Source organism: Siphateles boraxobius, unplaced genomic scaffold (genome assembly GCF_051911475.1).
Source record: "Siphateles boraxobius isolate OS27281-9 unplaced genomic scaffold, OSU_SipBor_1 63, whole genome shotgun sequence".
Taxonomy (NCBI): domain Eukaryota; kingdom Metazoa; phylum Chordata; class Actinopteri; order Cypriniformes; family Leuciscidae; genus Siphateles; species Siphateles boraxobius.
In genome coordinates, this window is record NW_027509190.1 from 3,506,459 (window position 1) to 3,529,100 (window position 22,642).

The 22,642-nt window shown below is 40.3% G+C and overlaps 10 non-coding genes across 10 annotated transcripts; 4 read left to right on the forward strand and 6 right to left on the reverse strand.

Moving 5' to 3' along the window:
* Positions 1 to 153: 153 nt before the first annotated feature.
* trnam-cau (transfer RNA methionine (anticodon CAU)) lies at positions 154 to 227 on the reverse strand. Its single transcript has one exon. It is a non-coding gene; the product is annotated as a tRNA-Met (tRNA).
* A 95-nt stretch (positions 228 to 322) lies between these two features.
* trnal-cag (transfer RNA leucine (anticodon CAG)) lies at positions 323 to 405 on the forward strand. Its single transcript has one exon. It is a non-coding gene; the product is annotated as a tRNA-Leu (tRNA).
* A 944-nt stretch (positions 406 to 1,349) lies between these two features.
* On the forward strand, positions 1,350 to 1,432 carry trnal-cag (transfer RNA leucine (anticodon CAG)). Its single transcript has one exon. It is a non-coding gene; the product is annotated as a tRNA-Leu (tRNA).
* A 666-nt stretch (positions 1,433 to 2,098) lies between these two features.
* Positions 2,099 to 2,172, reverse strand: trnam-cau (transfer RNA methionine (anticodon CAU)). Its single transcript has one exon. It is a non-coding gene; the product is annotated as a tRNA-Met (tRNA).
* Positions 2,173 to 2,267: 95 nt separating this feature from the next.
* On the forward strand, positions 2,268 to 2,350 carry trnal-cag (transfer RNA leucine (anticodon CAG)). Its single transcript has one exon. It is a non-coding gene; the product is annotated as a tRNA-Leu (tRNA).
* Positions 2,351 to 3,016: 666 nt separating this feature from the next.
* trnam-cau (transfer RNA methionine (anticodon CAU)) lies at positions 3,017 to 3,090 on the reverse strand. Its single transcript has one exon. It is a non-coding gene; the product is annotated as a tRNA-Met (tRNA).
* Positions 3,091 to 3,933: 843 nt separating this feature from the next.
* trnam-cau (transfer RNA methionine (anticodon CAU)) lies at positions 3,934 to 4,007 on the reverse strand. Its single transcript has one exon. It is a non-coding gene; the product is annotated as a tRNA-Met (tRNA).
* A 95-nt stretch (positions 4,008 to 4,102) lies between these two features.
* Positions 4,103 to 4,185, forward strand: trnal-cag (transfer RNA leucine (anticodon CAG)). The gene has a single exon. It is a non-coding gene; the product is annotated as a tRNA-Leu (tRNA).
* Positions 4,186 to 4,851: 666 nt separating this feature from the next.
* On the reverse strand, positions 4,852 to 4,925 carry trnam-cau (transfer RNA methionine (anticodon CAU)). The gene has a single exon. It is a non-coding gene; the product is annotated as a tRNA-Met (tRNA).
* Positions 4,926 to 5,878: 953 nt separating this feature from the next.
* On the reverse strand, positions 5,879 to 5,952 carry trnam-cau (transfer RNA methionine (anticodon CAU)). The gene has a single exon. It is a non-coding gene; the product is annotated as a tRNA-Met (tRNA).
* Positions 5,953 to 22,642: the final 16,690 nt, after the last annotated feature.

The window sequence follows — 22,642 nt, forward strand, 5'->3', positions numbered from 1 at the left end:
AGTAATACTATTACTGCATTTGTTCAACATTAGTCTTAAAAAAACACTGGATTTCAATTACAGTGCATATGAAGAAATGGACAAAGACATAAAAGGGAATACAGAAAGCAGCTCCTTTATTTACACGGTTCCGTGTATCAAAAAGAACCATTCTGCCCCTTGTGAGGCTCGAACTCACGACCTTCAGATTATGAGACTGACGCGCTGCCTAACTGCGCCAACGAGGCATGTGCTCTGACTCGGGTGAGCGGTGAAGCCCTAGATTCTAGATCATCTGCCATTCCGTGTAGGTGCAAAAATGCTGCTGTCCACTGGCCGTCATGTCAGGATGGCCGAGCGGTCTAAGGCGCTGCGTTCAGGTCGCAGTCTCCCCTGGAGGCGTGGGTTCGAATCCCACTTCTGAAAAACCTAACCTTTGGCTGCGGGCTCAAGCTAGAGTCTTTAACCCTCTGGCAAGTTTATCCAGAAATGCAGTAATGTTGACAAAGCACTGCAATTCAGTTCATGCTAAAATTAACCAAACATTAAAGTAACACTGACCTGCAGTACATGACCTTTATAGTAACACTTTAGTGCAATGTATGGGATTCTATGGCACTTGGAATTTCAAGTCATGACATTTCAGAAAAAATGGACATGTTGATTGAATCGGATTCAACTGAATTTCACGAAATGACATGTGTTTGTTTACCAGAAGAAGATGCAGTAGAATTTCATGGCAAGGATTCTTGGAAATTTCTTGGAATGAAATGTCATGGGTTTGGGGGCATGGGGTGGAGTGTCATGACACAAGATTCAAGGAATGCAGTAGATGCAGTAGAATTTCATGGCAAGGATTCTTGGAAATTTCTTGGAATGAAATGTCATGGGTTTGGGGGCATGGGGTGGAGTGTCATGACACAAGATTCAAGGAATGTCATGTAAAACATTACATTAGCATTAACAAGACATGCCATTAGAATGAAATAATGATATAAGCCTTAACAAAACATTGTAACAACACTGACACATATGACATGAATATGAGAGTAATACTATTACTGCATTTGTTCAACATTAGTCTTAAAAAAACACTGGATTTCAATTACAGTGCATATGAAGAAATGGACAAAGACATAAAAGGGAATACAGAAAGCAGCTCCTTTATTTACACGGTCCCGTGTATCAAAAAGAACTATTCTGCCCCTTGTGAGGCTCCAACTCACGACCTTCAGATTATGAGACTGACGCGCTGCCTAACTGCGCCAACGAGGCATGTGCTCTGACTCGGGTGAGCGGTGAAGCCCTAGATTCTAGATCATCTGCCATTCCGTGTAGGTGCAAAAATGCTGCTGTCCACTGGCTGTCATGTCAGGATGGCCGAGCGGTCTAAGGCGCTGCGTTCAGGTCGCAGTCTCCCCTGGAGGCGTGGGTTCGAATCCCACTTCTGACAAACCTAACCTTTGGCTGCGGGCTCAAGCTAGGTTCTTTAACCCTCTGGCAAGTTTATCCAGAAATGCAGTAATGTTGACAAAGCACTGCAATTCAGTTCATGCTAAAATTAACCAAAAATTAAAGTAACACTGACCTGCAGTACATGACCTTTATAGTAACACTTTAGTGCAATGTATGGGATTCTATGGCACTTGGAATTTCAAGTCATGACATTTCAGAAAAAATTGACATGTTGATTGAATCGGATTCAACTGAATTTCACGAAATGACATGTTGTGATGTTTACCGGAAGAAGATGCAGTAGAATTTCATGGCAAGGATTCTTGGAAATTTCTTGGAATGAAATGTCATGGGTTTGGGGGCATGGGGTGGAGTGTCATGACACAAGATTCAAGGAATGTCATGTAAAACATTACATTAGCATTAACAAGACATGCCATTAGAATGAAAGAATGATATAAGCCTTAACAAAACATTGTAACAACATTGACACATATGACATGAATATGAGAGTAATACTATTACTGCATTTGTTCAACATTAGTCTTAAAAAAACACTGGATTTCAATTACAGTGCATATGAAGAAATGGACAAAGACATAAAAGGGAATACAGAAAGCAGCTCCTTTATTTACACGGTCCCGTGTATCAAAAAGAACTATTCTGCCCCTTGTGAGGCTCGAACTCACGACCTTCAGATTATGAGACTGACGCGCTGCCTAACTGCGCCAACGAGGCATGTGCTCTGACTCGGGTGAGCGGTGAAGCCCTAGATTCTAGATCATCTGCCATTCCGTGTAGCTGCAAAAATGCTGCTGTCCACTGGCTGTCATGTCAGGATGGCCGAGCGGTCTAAGGCGCTGCGTTCAGGTCGCAGTCTCCCCTGGAGGTGTGGGTTCGAATCCCACTTCTGACAAACCTAACCTTTGGCTGCGGGCTCAAGCTAGGTTCTTTAACCCTCTGGCAAGTTTATCCAGAAATGCAGTAATGTTGACAAAGCACTGCAATTCAGTTCATGCTAAAATTAACCAAAAATTAAAGTAACACTGACCTGCAGTACATGACCTTTATAGTAACACTTTAGTGCAATGTATGGGATTCTATGGCACTTGGAATTTCAAGTCATGACATTTCAGAAAGAATTGACATGTTGATTGAATCGGATTCAACTGAATTTCACGAAATGACATGTTGTGATGTTTACCGGAAGAAGATGCAGTAGAATTTCATGGCAAGGATTCTTGGAAATTTCTTGGAATGAAATGTCATGGGTTTGGGGGCATGGGGTGGAGTGTCATGACACAAGATTCAAGGAATGTCATGTAAAACATTACATTAGCATTAACAAGACATGCCATCAGAATGAAAGAATGATATAAGCCTTAACAAAACATTGTAACAACATAGACACATATGACATGAATATGAGAGTAATACTATTACTGCATTTGTTCAACATTAGTCTTAAAAAAACACTGGATTTCAATTACAGTGCATATGAAGAAATGGACAAAGACATAAAAGGGAATACAGAAAGCAGCTCCTTTATTTACACGGTCCCGTGTATCAAAAAGAACCATTCTGCCCCTTGTGAGGCTCGAACTCACGACCTTCAGATTATGAGACTGACGCGCTGCCTAACTGCGCCAACGAGGCATGTGCTCTGACTCGGTTGAGCGGTGAAGCCCTAGATTCTAGATCATCTGCCATTCCGTGTAGGTGCAAAAATGCTGCTGTCCACTGGCCGTCATGTCAGGATTGCCGAGCGGTCTAAGGCGCTGCGTTCAGGTCGCAGTCTCCCCTGGAGGCGTGGGTTCGAATCCCACTTCTGAAAAACCTAACCTTTGGCTGCGGGCTCAAGCTAGAGTCTTTAACCCTCTGGCAAGTTTATCCAGAAATGCAGTAATGTTGACAAAACACTGCAATTCAGTTCATGCTAGAATTAACCAAACATTAAAGTAACACTGACCTGCAATACATGACCTTTATAGTAACACTTTAGTGCAATGTATGGGATTCTTTGGCACTTGGAATTTCAAGTCATGACATTTCAGAAAAAATGGACATGTTGATTGAATCGGATTCAACTGAATTTCACGAAATGACATGTTGTGATGTTTACCAGAAGAAGATGCAGTAGAATTTCATGGCAAGGATTCTTGGAAATTTCTTGGAATGAAATGTCATGGGTTTGGGGGCATGGGGTGGAGTGTCATGACACAAGATTCAAGGAATGTCATGTAAAACATTACATTAGCATTAACAAGACATGCCATTAGAATGAAAGAATGATATAAGCCTTAACAAAACATTGTAACAACACTGACACATATGACATGAATATGAGAGTAATACTATTACTGCATTTGTTCAACATTAGTCTTAAAAAAACACTGGATTTCAATTACAGTGCATATGAACAAATGGACAAAGGCATAAAGGGAATACAGAAAGCAGCTCCTTTATTTACACGGTTCTGTGTATCAAAAAGCACCATTCTGCCCCGTGTGAGGCTCGAACTCACGACCTTCAGATTATGAGACTGACGCACTGCCTAACTGTGCCAACGAGGCATGTGCTCTGACTCGGGTGAGCGGTGAAGCCCTAGATTCTAGATCATCTGCCATTCCGTGTAGGTGCAAAAATGCTGCTAACCACTGGCCGTCATGTCAGGATGGCCGAGCGGTCTAAGGCGCTGCGTTCAGGTCGCAGTCTCCCCTGGAGGCGTGGGTTCGAATCCCACTTCTGACAAACCTAACCTTTGGCTGCGGGCTCAAGCTAGGTTCTTTAACCCTCTGGCAAGTTTATCCAGAAATGCAGTAATGTTGACAAAGCACTGCAATTCAGTTCATGCTAGAATTAACCAAAAATTAAAGTAACACTGACCTGCAGTACATGACCTTTATAGTAACACTTTAGTGCAATGTATGGGATTCTATGGCACTTGGAATTTCAAGTCATGACATTTCAGAAAAAATTGACATGTTGATTGAATCGGATTCAACTGAATTTCACGAAATGACATGTTGTGATGTTTACCGGAAGAAGATGCAGTAGAATTTCATGGCAAGGATTCTTGGAAATTTCTTGGAATGAAAGCTCATGGGTTTGGGGGCATGGGGTGGAGTGTCATGACACAAGATTCAAGGAATGTCATGTAAAACATTACATTAGCATTAACAAGACATGCCATTAGAATGAAAGAATGATATAAGCCTTAACAAAACATTGTAACAACATTGACACATATGACATGAATATGAGAGTAATACTATTACTGCATTTGTTCAACATTAGTCTTAAAAAAACACTGGATTTCAATTACAGTGCATATGAAGAAATGGACAAAGACATAAAAGGGAATACAGAAAGCAGCTCCTTTATTTACACGGTTCCGTGTATCAAAAAGAACCATTCTGCCCCTTGTGAGGCTCGAACTCACGACCTTCAGATTATGAGACTGACGCGCTGCCTAACTGCGCCAACGAGGCATGTGCTCTGACTCTGGTGAGCGGTGAAGCCCTAGATTCTATTTCATCTGCCATTCCGTGTAGGTGCAAAAATGCTGCTCACCACTGGCCGTCATGTCAGGATGGCCGAGCGGTCTAAGGCGCTGCGTTCAGGTCGCAGTCTCCCCTGGAGGCGTGGGTTCGAAATCCACTTCTGAAAAACCTAACCTTTGGCTGCGGGCTCAAGCTAGAGTCTTTAACCCTCTGGCCAGTTTATCCAGAAATGCAGTAATGTTGACAAAGCACTGCAATTCAGTTCATGCTAAAATTAACCAAACATTAAAGTAACACTGACCTGCAGTACATGACCTTTATAGTAACACTTTAGTGCAATGTATGGGATTCTATGGCACTTGGAATTTCAAGTCATGACATTTCAGAAAAAATGGACATGTTGATTGAATCGGATTCAACTGAATTTCACGAAATGACATGTGTTTGTTTACCAGAAGAAGATGCAGTAGAATTTCATGGCAAGGATTCTTGGAAATTTCTTGGAATGAAATGTCATGGGTTTGGGGGCATGGGGTGGAGTGTCATGACACAAGATTCAAGGAATGCAGTAGATGCAGTAGAATTTCATGGCAAGGATTCTTGGAAATTTCTTGGAATGAAATGTCATGGGTTTGGGGGCATGGGGTGGAGTGTCATGACACAAGATTCAAGGAATGTCATGTAAAACATTACATTAGCATTAACAAGACATGCCATTAGAATGAAAGAATGATATAAGCCTTAACAAAACATTGTAACAACACTGACACATATGACATGAATATGAGAGTAATACTATTACTGCATTTGTTCAACATTAGTCTTAAAAAAACACTGGATTTCAATTACAGTGCATATGAAGAAATGGACAAAGGCATAAAAGGGAATACAGAAAGCAGCTCCTTTATTTACACGGTTCCGTGTATCAAAAAGCACCATTCTGCCCCGTGTGAGGCTCGAACTCACGACCTTCAGATTATGAGACTGACGCGCTGCCTAACTGTGCCAACGAGGCATGTGCTCCGACTCGGGTGAGCGGTGAAGCCCTAGATTCTAGATCATCTGCCATTCCGTGTAGGTGGAAGTGGCCAGCTGACCACTGGCCGTCATGTCAGGATGGCCGAGCGGTCTAAGGCGCTGCGTTCAAGCTGGGGAACAATAGTCCAACAAAGGTGGGGAAGAAGGGAAGAAAAGGGGAAGGAAGAAAAAGAGAGGGGGAAGAAGAGAAAGAAAAAACGAAGAAAAGAAAGGCTGAAATTTGATGTTCAAAGATATGCCTTCATTAGCATAGATCTTATGATACATTTTCCGGTTTCTTCGTGTGTGAAAATCACGCATTTATATCACACTGTTTTCTATTGCAGGTGTGCACCAAGACCGGGGTTCGAATCCAGCTAAAGACAACTTTTTGTAATATTTATTATTTGAATAAATAATCATTATTTTTGATTGCATACTGTTCCCGTTTTAATAAAATATACATATTTAATTTGTTTGTTGTGTTTTTTGATATTCTATCATGAAAAATAATGTTATTTGCATTATTATGCAATGAACAAAGATGCAAATCATTAATTAGTAACTTATATGCTGTAAAATGTTTCACAAGAATAACAAAATGTACAAATTATATTTTTTATATACAAATGTTATATTGTTGCAGTGTACTGATAAAATATTGTTATAATAAAGTAAAAGTAAATAAGCTAAATTTTTTAATGCATACTGTTCCAGTGTTTATAAAATATACATATGTAATTTGTTTGTTGTTTTTTGATATTCTTTCATTAAAAAAAAAATGTTATTTGCATTATTATGCAACGAACAAAGATGCAACCCATTAAATAGTAACTAATATGAAGAATGTCTGTCACAAGAATAACAAAATGGACAAATTATCTTTTTAAATACAAATGTTATATTGGTGCAGTGTACTGATGAAATATTGTGTTATATGAAAGTAAAAGTAAATAAGCAAATTCTTTTTGAATGCATACTGTTCCAGTGTTAATAAAATATACATATGTAATTTGTTTGTTGTGTTTCTTTGATATTCTTTCATAAAAATATATAATTGCCAATGGAACAGTGTTATTATTTAGTAGTTGTTGTATTATTATTGATCTGATTAAGTATTTTTTTAGGTTACATTCAAACAAGACACTTGCAAATCTGTTATTTGTAATGAACAAAGATGCAACCCATTAAATAGTAACTAATATGCTGAAAATGTCAATCACAAGAATAACAAAATGTATAAATTATATTTTTTATATACAAATGTTATATTGTTGCAGTGTTCTGATGAACTAGTGTTATATGAAAGTCAAAGTCAAAAAGAAATCACTTGCCAATTTGTTTTTATTTTCCAATCATGCCAACAGAACAGTAATGAATATTAAAATGTTAAATACTGGTAACATGTTTTAAAAATAAATAAATAAAATGAAGAGTTAAATAGGTTTTCAAAAACAAGAAATAAAAAGTTAAAATGTTAAATAACGTTAAAAAAAAACAATTAAATAATATTCAACATGTATTAACTATTTAAACAACTGTTTACACTATATACATGATGCTATATACATGAAAATATATACATTATTTGGAAATGGTTCTCCGCATTTCCTCCAACCACACCTCTTTTGAAACAGTCGCAGTCTGTGGGCAGTACACCCTGCCCCTGTACTGGCTATGTCCTGTAGCACTTGTTTTAAATTGCCCACATTTTTTGCAAGTGTTGGCCTCTACGGTTCTCCTGTAGGGTCTCTTGGGCATGGCGTCTGGATTGGCAGCTGGTGAAGCGGGTAAGCGGGTGCCCTGTACAGCTGTTGGCTGTAACAGTGGCTGTACCATTTGCATCCCCTGGGCCATTGGGATGCCCTGGATCATTTGCACTCCCTGGAACATTGGCACACCCTGGAACATTGGCACAGCCTGGAACATGGGCACACCCTGGAAACCTGGTGCTGATGGTATAAGTATATTTGGTACCATCTGCAGTGATGCTCCAGATGCAGATGGTGTCAGCAACGTCTGACTCTGCGCTGGTGCCTTGGGTCTGAGAGGGGGTCGCCCAACAGAAGTCTGCCTCTGCTTTGCCTGACCAGCTGTACTCTCTGGTAGCTTGTACTGGTGCTGCTCCCCTGGTTGTTCTGGCTCAGTCCGTAGACGTTTGGCTACCTGGAGAGGCTCATGAGCTTCAGGGAGGGGCTGAGGCAACTGAATGCCCTGAAGCAGCACAGACAGCTCCTGCTTTTTCTGTCTTTTGTTATACCACTGAATCAGGGTGTTCTGGTTAACCTCCACCAGCTGCATGGATGTTCCTCCCATCACCAAGCTGTTGCCCAGTACAAGCTGCCTTATCCTGCCATAGTCTTGCAGGATCAGAGACCATCTTGACAGGGCTCCCTTGCCTTTTCTTTTGGGGCTTGGGTGGACAGTGCAAAGTCTGATGAAGATGGTCTCCACCAGACGGCAACAGTCAGGCCACTGAGCAGGTGCGCTGCTTGCACCCAGCACACATCTGGTGGTGCTCTCTACACCAGGGTGAGTGGGCTTCTTCGGGACCTTGAAGCGTCCACTCAGCAGTCTCTTTCGGCATCGACTGTCATACACCACCCGTTCCTTGTCCCGGTCATCCAGGTTCTGCCAAAGAGCAATTATGGTGTTGGCTTCCTGGTTGGTCAGGCTGAGGGCTGTGTGGTCCCGGAGATCCACCAGATATTCTGCCAGCTGGTCCACATGTTGATAACCCGGGATATTTTGGTAGTCAACAGCCTATTAAAAAACACAAACATGCAATACAATTATTACATCACATCTGTCTAATGCATAATTCCATATAGTACAAAGCAGAGAGCGCCATTCTTGACATTTTACAAAGCACCAAATAAATAAAGATGACTTGACTTGATGTGTATTTGCAGCTTACAAATGAATTTAGGCTGTACTTTTAAATGTAAAATATGTGGAAAGTCTGGATTTAAAGCACTGGATGTTAATTCATCATAATTATTCTAGTTAATTTGAAAGACATACAAAAGAGTATTATTTACCGTCTCTTCTTCATCAACATCCTGACCAGCATCCTCTGGCTCTGAGGGGAGAGTTGAAACAGATGTTTCAGAGGGAACAGGTGTGACAGCAGTCCCTGAGGGTCCAGGTGATGAAGGAGACTGTGTGAGGACAAGTCTGGGGTCAGGGATCAGTGAAGGGGATGTGGAGCCCAGTACAGGTGTGGCACTGCTGGTGACCAGGGTGGAAGAACCCAGTGTCAGTGTGGAAGAGGGTGGTGACAGAACAGCCTCCGGATCTGCTATTGTGTGATCCTCGCTGATGTCACAGAAGCCCTCATCTTCATCTCGCTCCTCCACACTAAGGTCCTCAATGAGCTCTGCTGTCTGCTCAGAGTCAGGATTCATGTCCTGCAGTGCCTGACCAGTCTGCTGGAACAGATACTGCACTCCAATGAGCTCACCTGAAATAAAAACAATAAACAAACGGAAATTAAATAGAATGTTGTGTATCATATTTGATACATTAGGCTTTTGTAGTAGCTCATATAGTGTGAGAATATAGAGCTCATCGTCAAGGAGAAAAAAAACAAAACAGTTTTATTTAGAGGCCCAACACGTTTAATTATGTGGTCAAAACATGAAATGAAATGCAATACAATGATGATTGAGAGAAAAGTCTGATGATCATTTTGATATTTACATGAAACATGATTTTCTAATCAAGTGAACCCAAGCTGCTTCAGTCTAGTAACTAGTCATTAAATATTAGTAACAATATACAAGTTATTCTTACAATTACTTTATAAAATCAGTAAAGGTTTCACAATGAAAAGAAACGTGAAGCACGAGCTGAAGGTGGACACTTTTACAATTATACTAAAAGACTATAATCAATCAGACGACAGAGGCCAGGTTTCCTAAAAATTTTTGATCATATTGATCATTTAGAGTCCTTTAGAAACTTGCATATCAATTATGATACAATCGACTCTATAGGGTTAAATCTGACATATAGACGGAGGTTACACAGAAATTGCAAGTTGATAAAATAAAAAATATATAAAATAATTCTCACCGGTGTAACATGCAGGGGGACAAAACGTGGGGACCACTTTCCTGCCAAACAGCTTTTCATAATTGCCGTTTACACAGTGAACAAGTTCTCCTGTGTAGCTGCGCAAAGCTGATGGCTCCGATGACAGGGAAGCAGCCTCCCGGTCCTGGTTCCACCGGTGTAGACCCTCCAGCAGATAAATCTGAAAGTTCAGACTGTTTGCACTGGTCCCTGTAAATAGACACAACAGTGTTTAGGAGGTGTTAAAGGAACACACAAAAACACTTAATGCTCTTTCTTTACACATGCACAGTGTGTGTGACAAAGACAATACCTGGGATGAAACGGTTCTGGTGTAAATGAAAGGACTCGAGAGAAGTGGAGCCTCTGGCACATCTGTAGGTCTTCAGAAGCACGCCTCCCTTGTTTAGGCTCCCTGTCTCTGTATAGAGCACAACACCAGGGGGGTCTTGAATGCATTTCACATGCTTCTTCTGGACATTCCAGATGTGCTCCATCCTTTCTCGGTCCAGGAGAGGAACACCCAGGGAGTCTTTGCCCTTGCTGCTCAGGAGCTCTGTAAGCAGCCGCTCAAGGAGAAGGATGGTAGTCTCCTCTCCACAGGTCCTCCTCCGGCAATGGAGTGCCAGCTCATTCCTGGTAAGATGCTTGTTGACATCTTCATCTGTCAGCGCAGGCCAACCCTGGGATATCAACAGCTCTCTCTTTGCTTTGCGAAGCATAGAAACATCAGCCGCATCCCACTCAAAAATGCACGCTGACAGCCGTGACATGAAGATGGGATACAGCTGATGGGCATCAGTTGTACACCCCATGGCAATCCTGCGCATAAAATGCCAGATGTCCAACCGAATCATGAGATCAGGCCACCCTCTGAATCTGGTTTTCAGCTTGGTCTCACCAACATCAGTGCAGCAGCCACAGTCCACGTACAAAACAGCAGGTGGATCCACACTAGCCTGCTGGTACCTTTTCACCAGACCATCGACCATCATGTCCAGTCCTGCTCCTTCCTGTGCTGTCAGCACACTCATGAGCACCTGACCAAACTCATTGCCAACAGAGGTAAGCCAGAGTCCCGTTCCCCTTGCCGTCCCAGCCAGCTTCTTAGTGATCTGCAGTAGATGACAGGAAGCATGCAATGCAATGAAACATCACACCATCTAGAATATGATACTCATGCTCTGATAATGATATAACAGTAAACACCATAAATTAACAAAAATCCCCTGCTAACCTTTTTAGTAGAATCCATCTTCAAGACTGAACCATACGTAGATGTTATCCTTGCATGGATTTCATCCAGCCTTGTCAGGATGTCTTGGCTGTACACGGTGAGCAGCCACTTGCAGCTTGGGACCACTGTAGGCTCTGGGGGTTCCTGGAATTGTATTTGCAACACCCCGGGTCGTTTGAGGAAGTCCACACATTGGGTGGTGTACCGGGCCATACGCTGGAGCCACTCCACACTGTGGTTCTCACGCAGCTGTTTGATGACCCGCGTGGGACTGTTGCCTAGGCCATGCTCACGCAGGAGCCGAATGACTCTCATATCACAGGCATACCTTAGGAAAAGCAAAATCCACACATTCATATATTTTACGTAATTGATTTGTAAAGTATTTGCAAACATATGTGATGATGGGCTATCAACTGGATGTGGAATTAAAGTGTACTTACTTCCGCGTGAGGATGACCCGAAATTCAGAGCGATGGCCCAGATCCAGCTGTTGCAGGACAGTCTGACTCCAGGACACATGCGAGGCTTTACACTTGGTACAGATGAGGGTTTCTGTGACCATGTTGTACATCCTATCGATGTCCAGAACCTGCCGTGCCCTTTTGTGCAGACCGCCTCCAGTCAGCTGATGCTGCCCGCAGGCAGAATTGGGACAGAGAGCCTTGATCTTCCACAGCTTGTACGGCATCCACAGCAACAGAGCATGACAAAAAAATCTGTCTGGAGCTGGAGCCTGGTTGTAAATAAGTGCTGGCTGTGGTGGGTAATACCAGAGCTGTAGGTTGTCTCGAAGCTCTGGTTTTCCCTTGGGCCCCATTTTAAAAAGCCTGCTGGCAATCCACCTGTGATCCTCTGGTGGCAAAGTGTCCGACCACAAACGATGCAGTCGAACTGCAGATGCATCTTGCAGTAATGCCCCCGAAGGAGTAGTCTGTGAAGGAAAAAGACAAAACATTTAGTCTAGCAGGTCATTTATTTAATTACCGCTTTATCTATCCAAGACTACCCTCATATAAAATAGAAAATATTGGATGTCAAATACGTACTTAAGGTTATAGAATAAAATGTATACATTTGTTCCAATAGTTTTCAGAATTGTGTCAGCTGCTAGCACTAATTTGTGTGACTCTACTGAGTTGTGACAGTTAATATGCAAATTCAATTATTTTGGACCAATAAAATTTGAAATTACTTACCGAGACAACATGCAATGAAATATAATATATGTTGCATATATAACAAGAGAAAGAAACAGTCATAACTGTCCAATAATTTTAACTAATCCTAGATGGAATTATACAATACTGTTTAAAGGTCTATGTTCAGTAAGATTCTTTTTGTTTTTGAAATATGATTAAAATACAGTCAAAAACAGTAATAGTGGGAAATAATATTGCAATTTAGGATCGCCGCTTATTTGAATCTGTTTTCAAAAGTATTTACAGTTTTTTTCAATCGCTAACAAGCGCTTACCCATACTTCAGATACTTTTTCCTAAACTCTTAACACAGACTCACACCAACAAAACACAATTGGCCAAATGGATAATTTTCTTCTCAATAACACATTTTGTTACAGATTTTTATGATTGTTTACACACTAAAATAAAAATTTCCACGCAATTTGCAAAATTCTACTCCAATGAGCAAAACCCCTCCACAGATTTGCACAACATTACACACAATGTCTGTTTTACCCTTTTAGCAAAACATTACACACAGTGATTTGTAAAACTCTACACACATTTTCACACCTTAGACACAGATAAGGATTGTGAGGTTACTTCCTTGTCATTACAAAGCCCCGGATTGCCATTGACCACACTAATGAATGAATTGGATATGCACATCCATCAGGAGTGGAAGCACACATGTGCTAATTTGAAAACGCATCACTCAGGAGTGCTATAAAAGGCAGCAGGTGAGTTCACCTGTCTTCAACAAAAATGGAAGGAGCTAGAAGAAGAAGAAGAAGAAGAGTGAGAATAAGAGGGGGGGGCTCAAAGAGGAGATGAAGGAGGTAGAGGAAGAGGAGAAGGAGGTAGAGGAAGAGGAGAAGGAGGTAGATGAAGAGGAGAAGGAGGTAGAGGAAGAGGAGAAGGAGGTAGATGAAGAGGAGAAGGAGGTAGAGGAAGAGGAGAAGGAGGTAGAGGAAGAGGTGAAGGAGGTAGATGAAGAGGAGAAGGAGGTAGAGGAAGAGGAGAAGGAGGTAGAGGAAGAGGAGAAGAAGGTAGAGGAAGAGGTGAAGGAGGTAGATGAAGAGGAGAAGGAGGTAGAGGTTTTCAAAATTGCGTGTAAACAATTGAAAAAAACTGTAAATATATACTAACTCTTCATTTCAAAATAGAACACATCTTTCTCTGCACACACTAACTTTACCAAAACACTGGAAATCTGACTCAGAATGAAATTATTCTGTCAAAGAATAACACTTGTTTTCACTTCACAAGGTACATGCAGTCAATCAAAGTACTAGGGTTTCAAAATACTGGCTATTGTATTACAAAAACTTCATAGACTTTTGTGTTTCAGTTTTACAGGTATTTGCATACAAAACATGCAATCCACCATTTTTACACTAAATTTATTGGTTGGGAACTGTATGTCCACATGTACAGTATTCCAGTAAAAAGCAAATCAGTTTTTTTTCCCTTTACTGTTTACCAGCCTCTCTTAGCGAAAGACCGTGGTTGATTACATGGTCAATGAGAGTGGCACGAATTTCATCACTGACTACTGTTCTTGCAGCCTTTGGAAGTGCTTAGGCCTGCTCTTCTCCCTGGCCCTGCTCCTCTCACTGCACCTCTCATCTCTCACTGCACCTCTCACTGCACATCTCACTGCACCTCTCACTGCACATCTCACTGCACATCTCACTGCACCTCTCGCACATCTCACTGCATCTCTCACTGCACATCTCACTGCACATCTCACTGCACCTCTATCTGCACATCTCACTGCACCTCTCACTGCACCTCTCACTGCACATCTCACTGCACATCTCACTGCACATCTCACTGCACATCTCACTGCACATCTCACTGCATCTCTCACTGCACATCTCACTGCACCTCTATCTGCACATCTCACTGCACCTCTCACTGCACCTCTCACTGCACATCTCACTGCACATCTCACTGCACCTCTCACATCTCACTGCACCTCTCACTGCACATCTCACTGCACCTCTCAATGCACATCTCACTGCACATCTCACTGCACATCTCACTGCATCTCTCACTGCATCTGTCACTGCACATCTCACTGCACATCTCACTGCATCTCTCACTGCACCTCTCACTGGGCCTGCTCTTCTCCCTGGGCCCCTTGCTCTTACTCTTCCTCGTCCAGACATTACAGTGTTTGTCTTTTTCTGTTTCCAAAAACATCACTCCTCAAAGTCCTCCTTTTAATGTATAAGTGTCAATGTAACAGAAAAAAATAACCCCTGCCACTGAGTCTAAGCCAGACTGGAATCAGCTATGGTTGGCCCAATTTACCCAACATAAATCAGGTGTGTGTCAATTATTCAATTGTTTGTTTATTATCAGCTGAGATATATTGTTTTTGAACTGATATCATTGAAGAAGCCGAGGTTTTTATACTGTATCTAAGGTTTGGAATATTGTTTTTGCTATTGTGGGGTGGTGTGTGTTAACATTTGTAAATACTACAAAAACAATCCATAATTTTGTTGGGAGGTATAGCTTGTCTGTTAAGAAAATGTAAGCATTGTGGAAATGTGTTCACTGACTGCATATTGTGTGAAAACTGTATATTATTGCTCTTAATTCATTATGATAAGATTTCCTGCATACAAAATATATTTCTAAAAAGTGCACAGATGTGGAATGTGTCTTAGAATGCAATGTGGATTATGCCAGTACTTACAGAGACAGTGGTGCTTGGTGTAGGGGCACTGGACACTGCTGCGCTGGGTTGGTCAACAGCCTGAGATGTTTCCTGGAATACAAAATATGTTTCTAAAAAGTGCACAGATGTGGAATGTATCTTAGAATGCAAGTTTCTAAAAAGTGCACAGATGTGGAATTTGTCTTAGAATGCAATGTGGATTATGCCAGTACTTACAGAGACAGTGGTGCTTGGTGTAGGGGCACTGGACACTGCTGCGCTGGGTTGGTCAACAGCCTGAGATGGTCTCCTAGCCACACTCAGATTTGGCTTTGCAGCAGCAATGTGGGACCCACCAAATCTTGGTTTGGTAAACTAAAAAAGGGCAAAACAATTTCAATGAAAAGACAAATTGAATTGTAACAGCACATTGGCCAAAGATATAATAAAATGTAAAATGAGAAAATATCTATTGATCCTATCATTCATTATATAACTAAAGGACCTGCTTTCTTTCTTTAACTTATTTTTTTGTCTGTGTATTACCACACTCTACTACTTATACAGATTGAAATAAGCACAGTTAGAATAGAAAAATGTGTGGGAAGGTATTGCTAGAATGTGAGTATATAGTAATTTAACAAGTACCTTTTAAAAATGACTTAAAATCAAAAATAGTTTGCACATAGTTTGTAAGAGAAAGTGTTTATTAACAGTAATGAAGGTTACCCTTGAAATGGCAACAAAGCAGATTCATGATGACTTAATTAATAATACGTGTATAATTAATTGTGCATAAGTGGAATGTTACCTGAGAAATACAGAATGAAAGACGTAGCTTCAGTAGCCAGTTGGAAAAATCAAGAGAGATGCCATGAAGGACGCGAGTGTCCTTTAACCCATAATGGCAAAGCCCAATTAGAGAGGAAGAGGAGAATGCAAGAGCAGAGCCCAGAGAAGAAAGAGAGATCACATAGGTTACATTGTTCTTTCACCATTTTACTTGATCTAAACCAACCTGAGACAGTGAAACTGACCAATAAGCAGACTACAGCCGCCCCTGTACAAGGTGTCACAGCTGGCAGGTAGGTGTAAAAACATACCAGCCATTTCCACTGAACTTAAACCTTTATACTAAACGTATATTAAAACTGCAATTATATATATATAAAAAAAATGTTATTACCTTTGACAAACTTATATATAAGTTTTAATTTTAGAAGTATGCTGGGGTGGGAGCTGACGCTGACTCTGAGCCATGACCTCCTGTGCTGGTCCAGTAGCGGCAGACTGTTGTTCAACAACCCTTGGTGCTTGTCCAATAGAGGCTGTGGCCTGCTTAAGACAACCACAAAAATACATAGGCTACAATAATTGTTGAACGAGAAGAATTTGTTCAGTAAATTATACATATATAAAAAAAATACAAGTTACATCTTTACATTGTTACCTTTTGAGTGTGAAAACCACATATGCACTTTGGGACCGCTCCGAGCAAGGTTGTCTGGCCGCGAGACTGCATCGGACATCTTTCAATCTGTAAACATTATCACACATATAACATAGAATACATGCATTTCTAACTTATCAGTATGAATGCCACATTAATTTATTGTAGTCTGTCATTTATTTTTATTCATGTTCTTTGAAGGGGAGATACAAACTGTAAAATTAGAGATAAAGAGTGAGTAAAGTTTGTATCCTCCTTTAAAAGAACAAGAGAGGAACATTTCACACCTTCAAAAAAACATCCATTCACTCAACATCCCCACCCCCACTGCCTCAAATCTCTGAATCTCCCAGTGCAAAAAAAAAGTTTTTTTTTTTTTACATAAATAAACATAAATCTCAAATACCTGCAACATTATCTACATACATAATGATGACATTGAATTAAATGATTATGATTACAATTATTACATCATGCAAAGGTGACAAAAGCACACTCACCCTTTGGTACACGTCATGCCACTTTTTCTGTCGAGGAGCTGGCCTGTTACCCTCATTTGATGGCCAAACTCCTGTGCTGGCAAACTTTTTTAGCCTTGCAATCCAGTCAGTATCTGACATGGCTTTATGGGATTTTTTGCCAGACATTTTTTTGTTGGGGGGCTAACGGTTAGGTTATATCGTTTTGAACAAAACTACTATAATACAAATTATTTCTTTAAAAAAAGCACACACGATATTTACAATTATAATATATACAATTATATACAAATATAAAATTACATTGTCCGAAAATACAGTTAAAGTTACCGAAAAATAAGTTTCGCAGTCCTCCGTTAAAATGATGATGCCTGACCTCCGTGACAGTGATGCTCGACGTCTGAACTTTTTGACCTCTGACACGCCCCTCAGGATATGTCATTACTTCGTACACCTTCGGCTCAGTTCGGCAACTTGATTGACACTCGGCTAGCTTCCTGACTCCTCCTCCTAGCGGTGCTAAGCGTAAACGTGCCATCGACATTTCCTTGTACTCTGATTGGTCAAATGTCGAAAATGATAAGGAAAAAGTCAAGAATGGCGCTCTCTGATTGGCTGCAAATGTTATAATGTCGAGAATGGCGCTCTCTAATTGGCTGCAAATGTTATAGCGCGTCGACGTGATTGGCTGTGGCGTTCAACATTATCCCCATTTTGACGGACTATCCTTCGGCAGCTGGCGTTCAGGTCGCAGTCTCCATTGGAGGCGTGGGTTTGAATCCCACTTCTGACAAACCTAACCTTTGGCTGCGGGCTCAAGCTAGAGTCTTTAACCCTCTGGAAAGTTTATCCAGAAATGCAGTAATGTTGACAAAGCACTGCAATTCAGTTCATGCTAGAATTAACCAAACATTAAAGTAACACTGACCTGCAGTACATGACCTTTAAAGTAACACTTTAGTGCAATGTATGGGATTCTATGGCACTTGAAATTTCAAGTCCTGACATTTCAGAAAAATTGTAAAGCAAACGTGTTATCCACTACACTACGGAAACCTATTGATGAGACGCATGTGCTTTTTAGAAGATGGCTGCTTCCCATAATCTGCCCTGCAAGCAGTGTGACAGCCTGTAAATTCCACAAACAACAGAACAGAGGTCATTCAGCATGGCAGTCTGCCTACAGCTCCTTGGTACGATGGCCTTCACCTGTCTCAAAAGTAAAGGTGTTGTAGCGAATTGCAGCATTTATATTTAAAATGCATCCACTTGTTTCCGGACAGTTTTGAACTGAGGACCTTTCGCGTGTAAAGCGAACGTGATAACCACTACAATACGGAAACTTGATTTGGACGTCAGTCCCTACGCTTCTAGGGTACGCTTGTTCAAAAGCGACTGAAACTATAGACTGCCCAGTGTTTTTAACATGGCAAAAAGCTGCTAATTTTGTTGGCAGACCAAACATGTTTTATTACTGTACAGGAAACCTCAAAGGCCATTTGTTTTATTTTTGTCCTTTTCTAAAGAGATTAAACCACAAACATCCCTGCAAGTGTACAGACCTGCTCAACAGAAAATCACATACGATATTTTTGCAAAAACCACCCATAGTTTCCACCCAGTTTCGAACTGGGGACCTTCTGCGTGTAAGGGGAATGTGATAACCATTACACTATGGAAACACATCTTCAGGATTCAGACATAAATCATTAGGTGCACGCTTTTTAAAAAGCGTATAAAGGAAATGAGCGATACACCCACCTAGCGTGGCAAACAGTTTAAATCTTCTGTCAGAAGACAACTGCTGTTTCTGCTCAGTTTCGAACCAAGGACCTTACGCACGTTAGGCGAACGTGATGAACACTACACTACAGAAACCTATTGATGAGGTCATTCGGCATGGCAGTCTGCCTACAGCTCCTTGGTACGATGGCCTTCACCTGTCTCAAAAGTAAGGGTTTTGTAGCGAATTGCAGCATTTATGTCTAAAGTGCCTCCACTTGGGAGATCCAGTCCTTTACTGCTGCCAAAAGACCGGTACAAAAGTTTTGCTCCAGCAAACAAGTTACAGGAGGAGCTGGCCAGGGTCCCCAGACAACTGTTTTAATGACAGCTTGAGCAAAATGCAACGTGTTGGCCAGGAATCGAACCCGGGTCAAATGCTTAGAAGGCAGATATTCTCACCACTATACCACCAACGCAAGACCATTGGGTGTAGGCTTAAAAAAATTGCATGAACTTATTGACCTGACCTACCAGGCACCATATTAAAAAAGAGGTCTCTAATATAATAATGTAACATGTTTTATACAGACACTTCATATTTAAATGGTATTAGATTATTTTTTGGATTCACTGGCTTCTGTGAAGCGTTGAGTTAAAATGATGCATGACGCCGTTCCTGGAAATCGCGCTGTTCGGGGACAACTACCTGTCTCTGCAACTCCTCTTTAGTATAGTGGAAAGTATCTCCGCCTGTCACGCTATAGTCTGGGGTTCGATTCCCTGATGGAGAGATCCAGTTCTTTACTGCTGCCAAAAGACATTAACAAAAGTTTTGCTCCATCAAACAAGTTACAGGAGAAGTTGGCAAGGGGCCCGGACGACTGTTCTAAAGACAGCTTGAGAAAAATGCAATTCGTTGGGCGGGAATCGAACCCATACAGCAAGAATGGACAGACCCAGGAATTGAACCCATACAGGAAGAATTCTCATAATCAAGGTATTTAATTTAAAAATGTGAGACTTTTTATACAGACACTTCATATTTAAATGGTATTAGATTCTTTTTTTTGGATTCACTGGCTTCCTGGAAATGGGAAGGCTGTTTGTAGCGAGCTGTAGTCGCGCTGATCGGGGGTGGCAACCTGTCTCTGCAACTCCTTGTTAGTATATGGGAAAGTATCTCCGCCTGTCAAGCGTAAGACCGGGGTTCGATTCCCCGACGGGGAGATCCAGTCCTTTACTGCTGCCAAAAGACCAGTACAAAAGTTTTGCTGCAGCAAACGAGTTACAGGAGGAGCTGGCCAGGGTCCCCAGACAACTGTTTTAACGACAGCTTGAGCAAAATGCAATGCGTTGGCAGGTAATCGAACCCAGGTCAACTGCTTGGAAGGCAGCTATGCTCACCACTATACCACCAACGCAAGACTGTTGGATGTAGACTGGAAGCCCTGTTGTGCGGTCAGCAAGGAAATTTTGCAATACATTAGCAGCTGGCAGGTGCAGATGAACTGAAACTCTCTTTGTTTGGACCTGGCACTTAAAAAAAATTGCATGAACTTATTGACTTGACCTACCAGGCTCCATATTAAAAAACAAGGTCTCTAATTTAATAATGTAACACGTTTTATACAGACACTTCATATTTGACACATGACGCCGTTCCTGGAAGTCGCGCTGATCAGGTACATCTACCGGTCTCTACAACTCCTCGTTAGTATAGTCGAGGTATAGTATAGTAGTATAGTATAGTATTTTTAGAAGATGGCTCCTTCCCATAATCTGCCCTGCAAGCAGTGTGACAGTCTGTAAATTCCACAAACAACAGTATAGAGGTCATTCGGCATGGCAGTCTACCTACAGCTCTTTGGTACGATGGCCTTCATCTGTCTCAAAAGTAAGGGTTTTGTAGCGAATTGCAGCATTTATATTTAAAATGCCTCCACTTGTTTCCGCCGGGTTTTGAACTGAGAACTTTTCGCGTATAAAGCGAACATGATAACCACTACACTACGGAAACTTGATTTGTATGTCAGTCCCACCTCTTCTAGGGCACGCTTGTTCAAAAGCAAATTAAACTATAGACTGCCCAGTGTTTTCAGCATGGCAAAAGCTGCTAATTTTGTTGGCAGACCAAACATTTTTTTATTACTGTACAGGAAACCTCAATGGTCATTTGTTTTATTTTTGTCCTTTTCTAAAGAGATTGAACCACAAACATCCCTGCAAGTGTACTGACCTGCTCAACAGAAAATCGCATATGAAATTTTTACAAAAACCACCCACAGTTTCCGCCCAGTTTCGAACCTTCGCGTGTGAGGCGAACAGTCTGCCTACAGCTCCTTGGTACGATGGCCTTCAACTGTCTCAAAAGTAAGGGTTTGTAGCGAATTGCAGCATTTATATTTAAAATGCCTCCACTTGTTTCCGGCCAGTTTTGAACTGAGGACCTTTCGCGGCGGGAGTCGAAAATGGTTAAGCTTAACTTCCCTTAACTTTTCCCATTCATTCTCTATGGTAGTGCTTAACACTACGGATGCAATATACCTTTGGCCACACGTAGACTTCCTGGCGCTGTTCCGCTTTTCCGTGGCGGGTAGTTTAAAAAGCATAGTGTCATCTGTCAGTCATTCGCATTGGAGGAGGGGAGACCCGTTTTACGAACGGAGAGATATTTGTTTACCGACTTGTCAGCAAACTTGTTTTGTTTTGTTGCTGTCTAAACTACCTGCAGACAGATTTTCCCTCAGGTGACCGCATATACATTATTATTCAAATATTTTATAATTTAAATTGCATGTATATTGTCATGTAATCGTATTGTTATCGTGTTGAATGGATTGTGACGATAAGAAACAGTAAACTCCTCGTTGTGAATACAGCTGTTATTTTATAAGAGTATCTTTGTTTGTAAAGGTGAATGTTTCATCCTAATCTCTCACTATGCTTAAAATATATGTTAACAGTGCAGTAAGATGTAATGTGCAGTAGTATGGAGGACCAAACTTGCAATTAAAAATGAATGAATAAATAAATGAATAAATAGATAGATAAATAAATGTGATAATAGGAAAATAAATAAAGGAATAAACGACTTGATAAAATAAATATGATTCATTTTAATCAAATGTATTTTTGTATATTTTTCCCCTAATTTATAATTTTTTGCTTTTATATTTTAATGTATTTGTATAATTTTTAATTGTATTTATTTATTATTTTATTTATTTGTTTGTTCCATTTATTCTTATATTTATTTATGCATTCATTTATTTGTATATTTATTTATTCCAATATGTATTTATTTCCAGATTTATTTATTTTAATCTTTATTTATTTTTATTTTTATTTCTTTATTTTTATATCTATTCTTACATTTTTTTGATGTGCATGATAATTAGGTTGGTTGGTCTTGCTTACCAAATATAAATATTAATTAACAAATAAATAAAAGCAGAAAATAAATTAAGGGAAATAATACAAAAATTAGTTTGATAAAGAATAAATCATATTTATTTTATCAAGTCGTTTATTCCTTTATTTATTTTCCTATTATCAAATTTATCTTTTTATTTGTTTACATGTTTATTTATTAATTTAATTTCTGCGGGTTTGGTCCTCCTATAATGTAATTAATATCAGACACACACATATATTACATTTAAATTACAAACAAATATATATATGTGTACAATTTAATGGTATAATTTAACATTTTTAATTAGTTAACTTGTTAACTTTTTATATATACATATATAAATTTTTAAAGCAATTTAAATAATGAATATTAAATAATGCAAATTTAATAAACAGTACGTGCTCTAAGGCTGCATTTATTCAGTTAAGAAACAGTAATATTATAGAATATT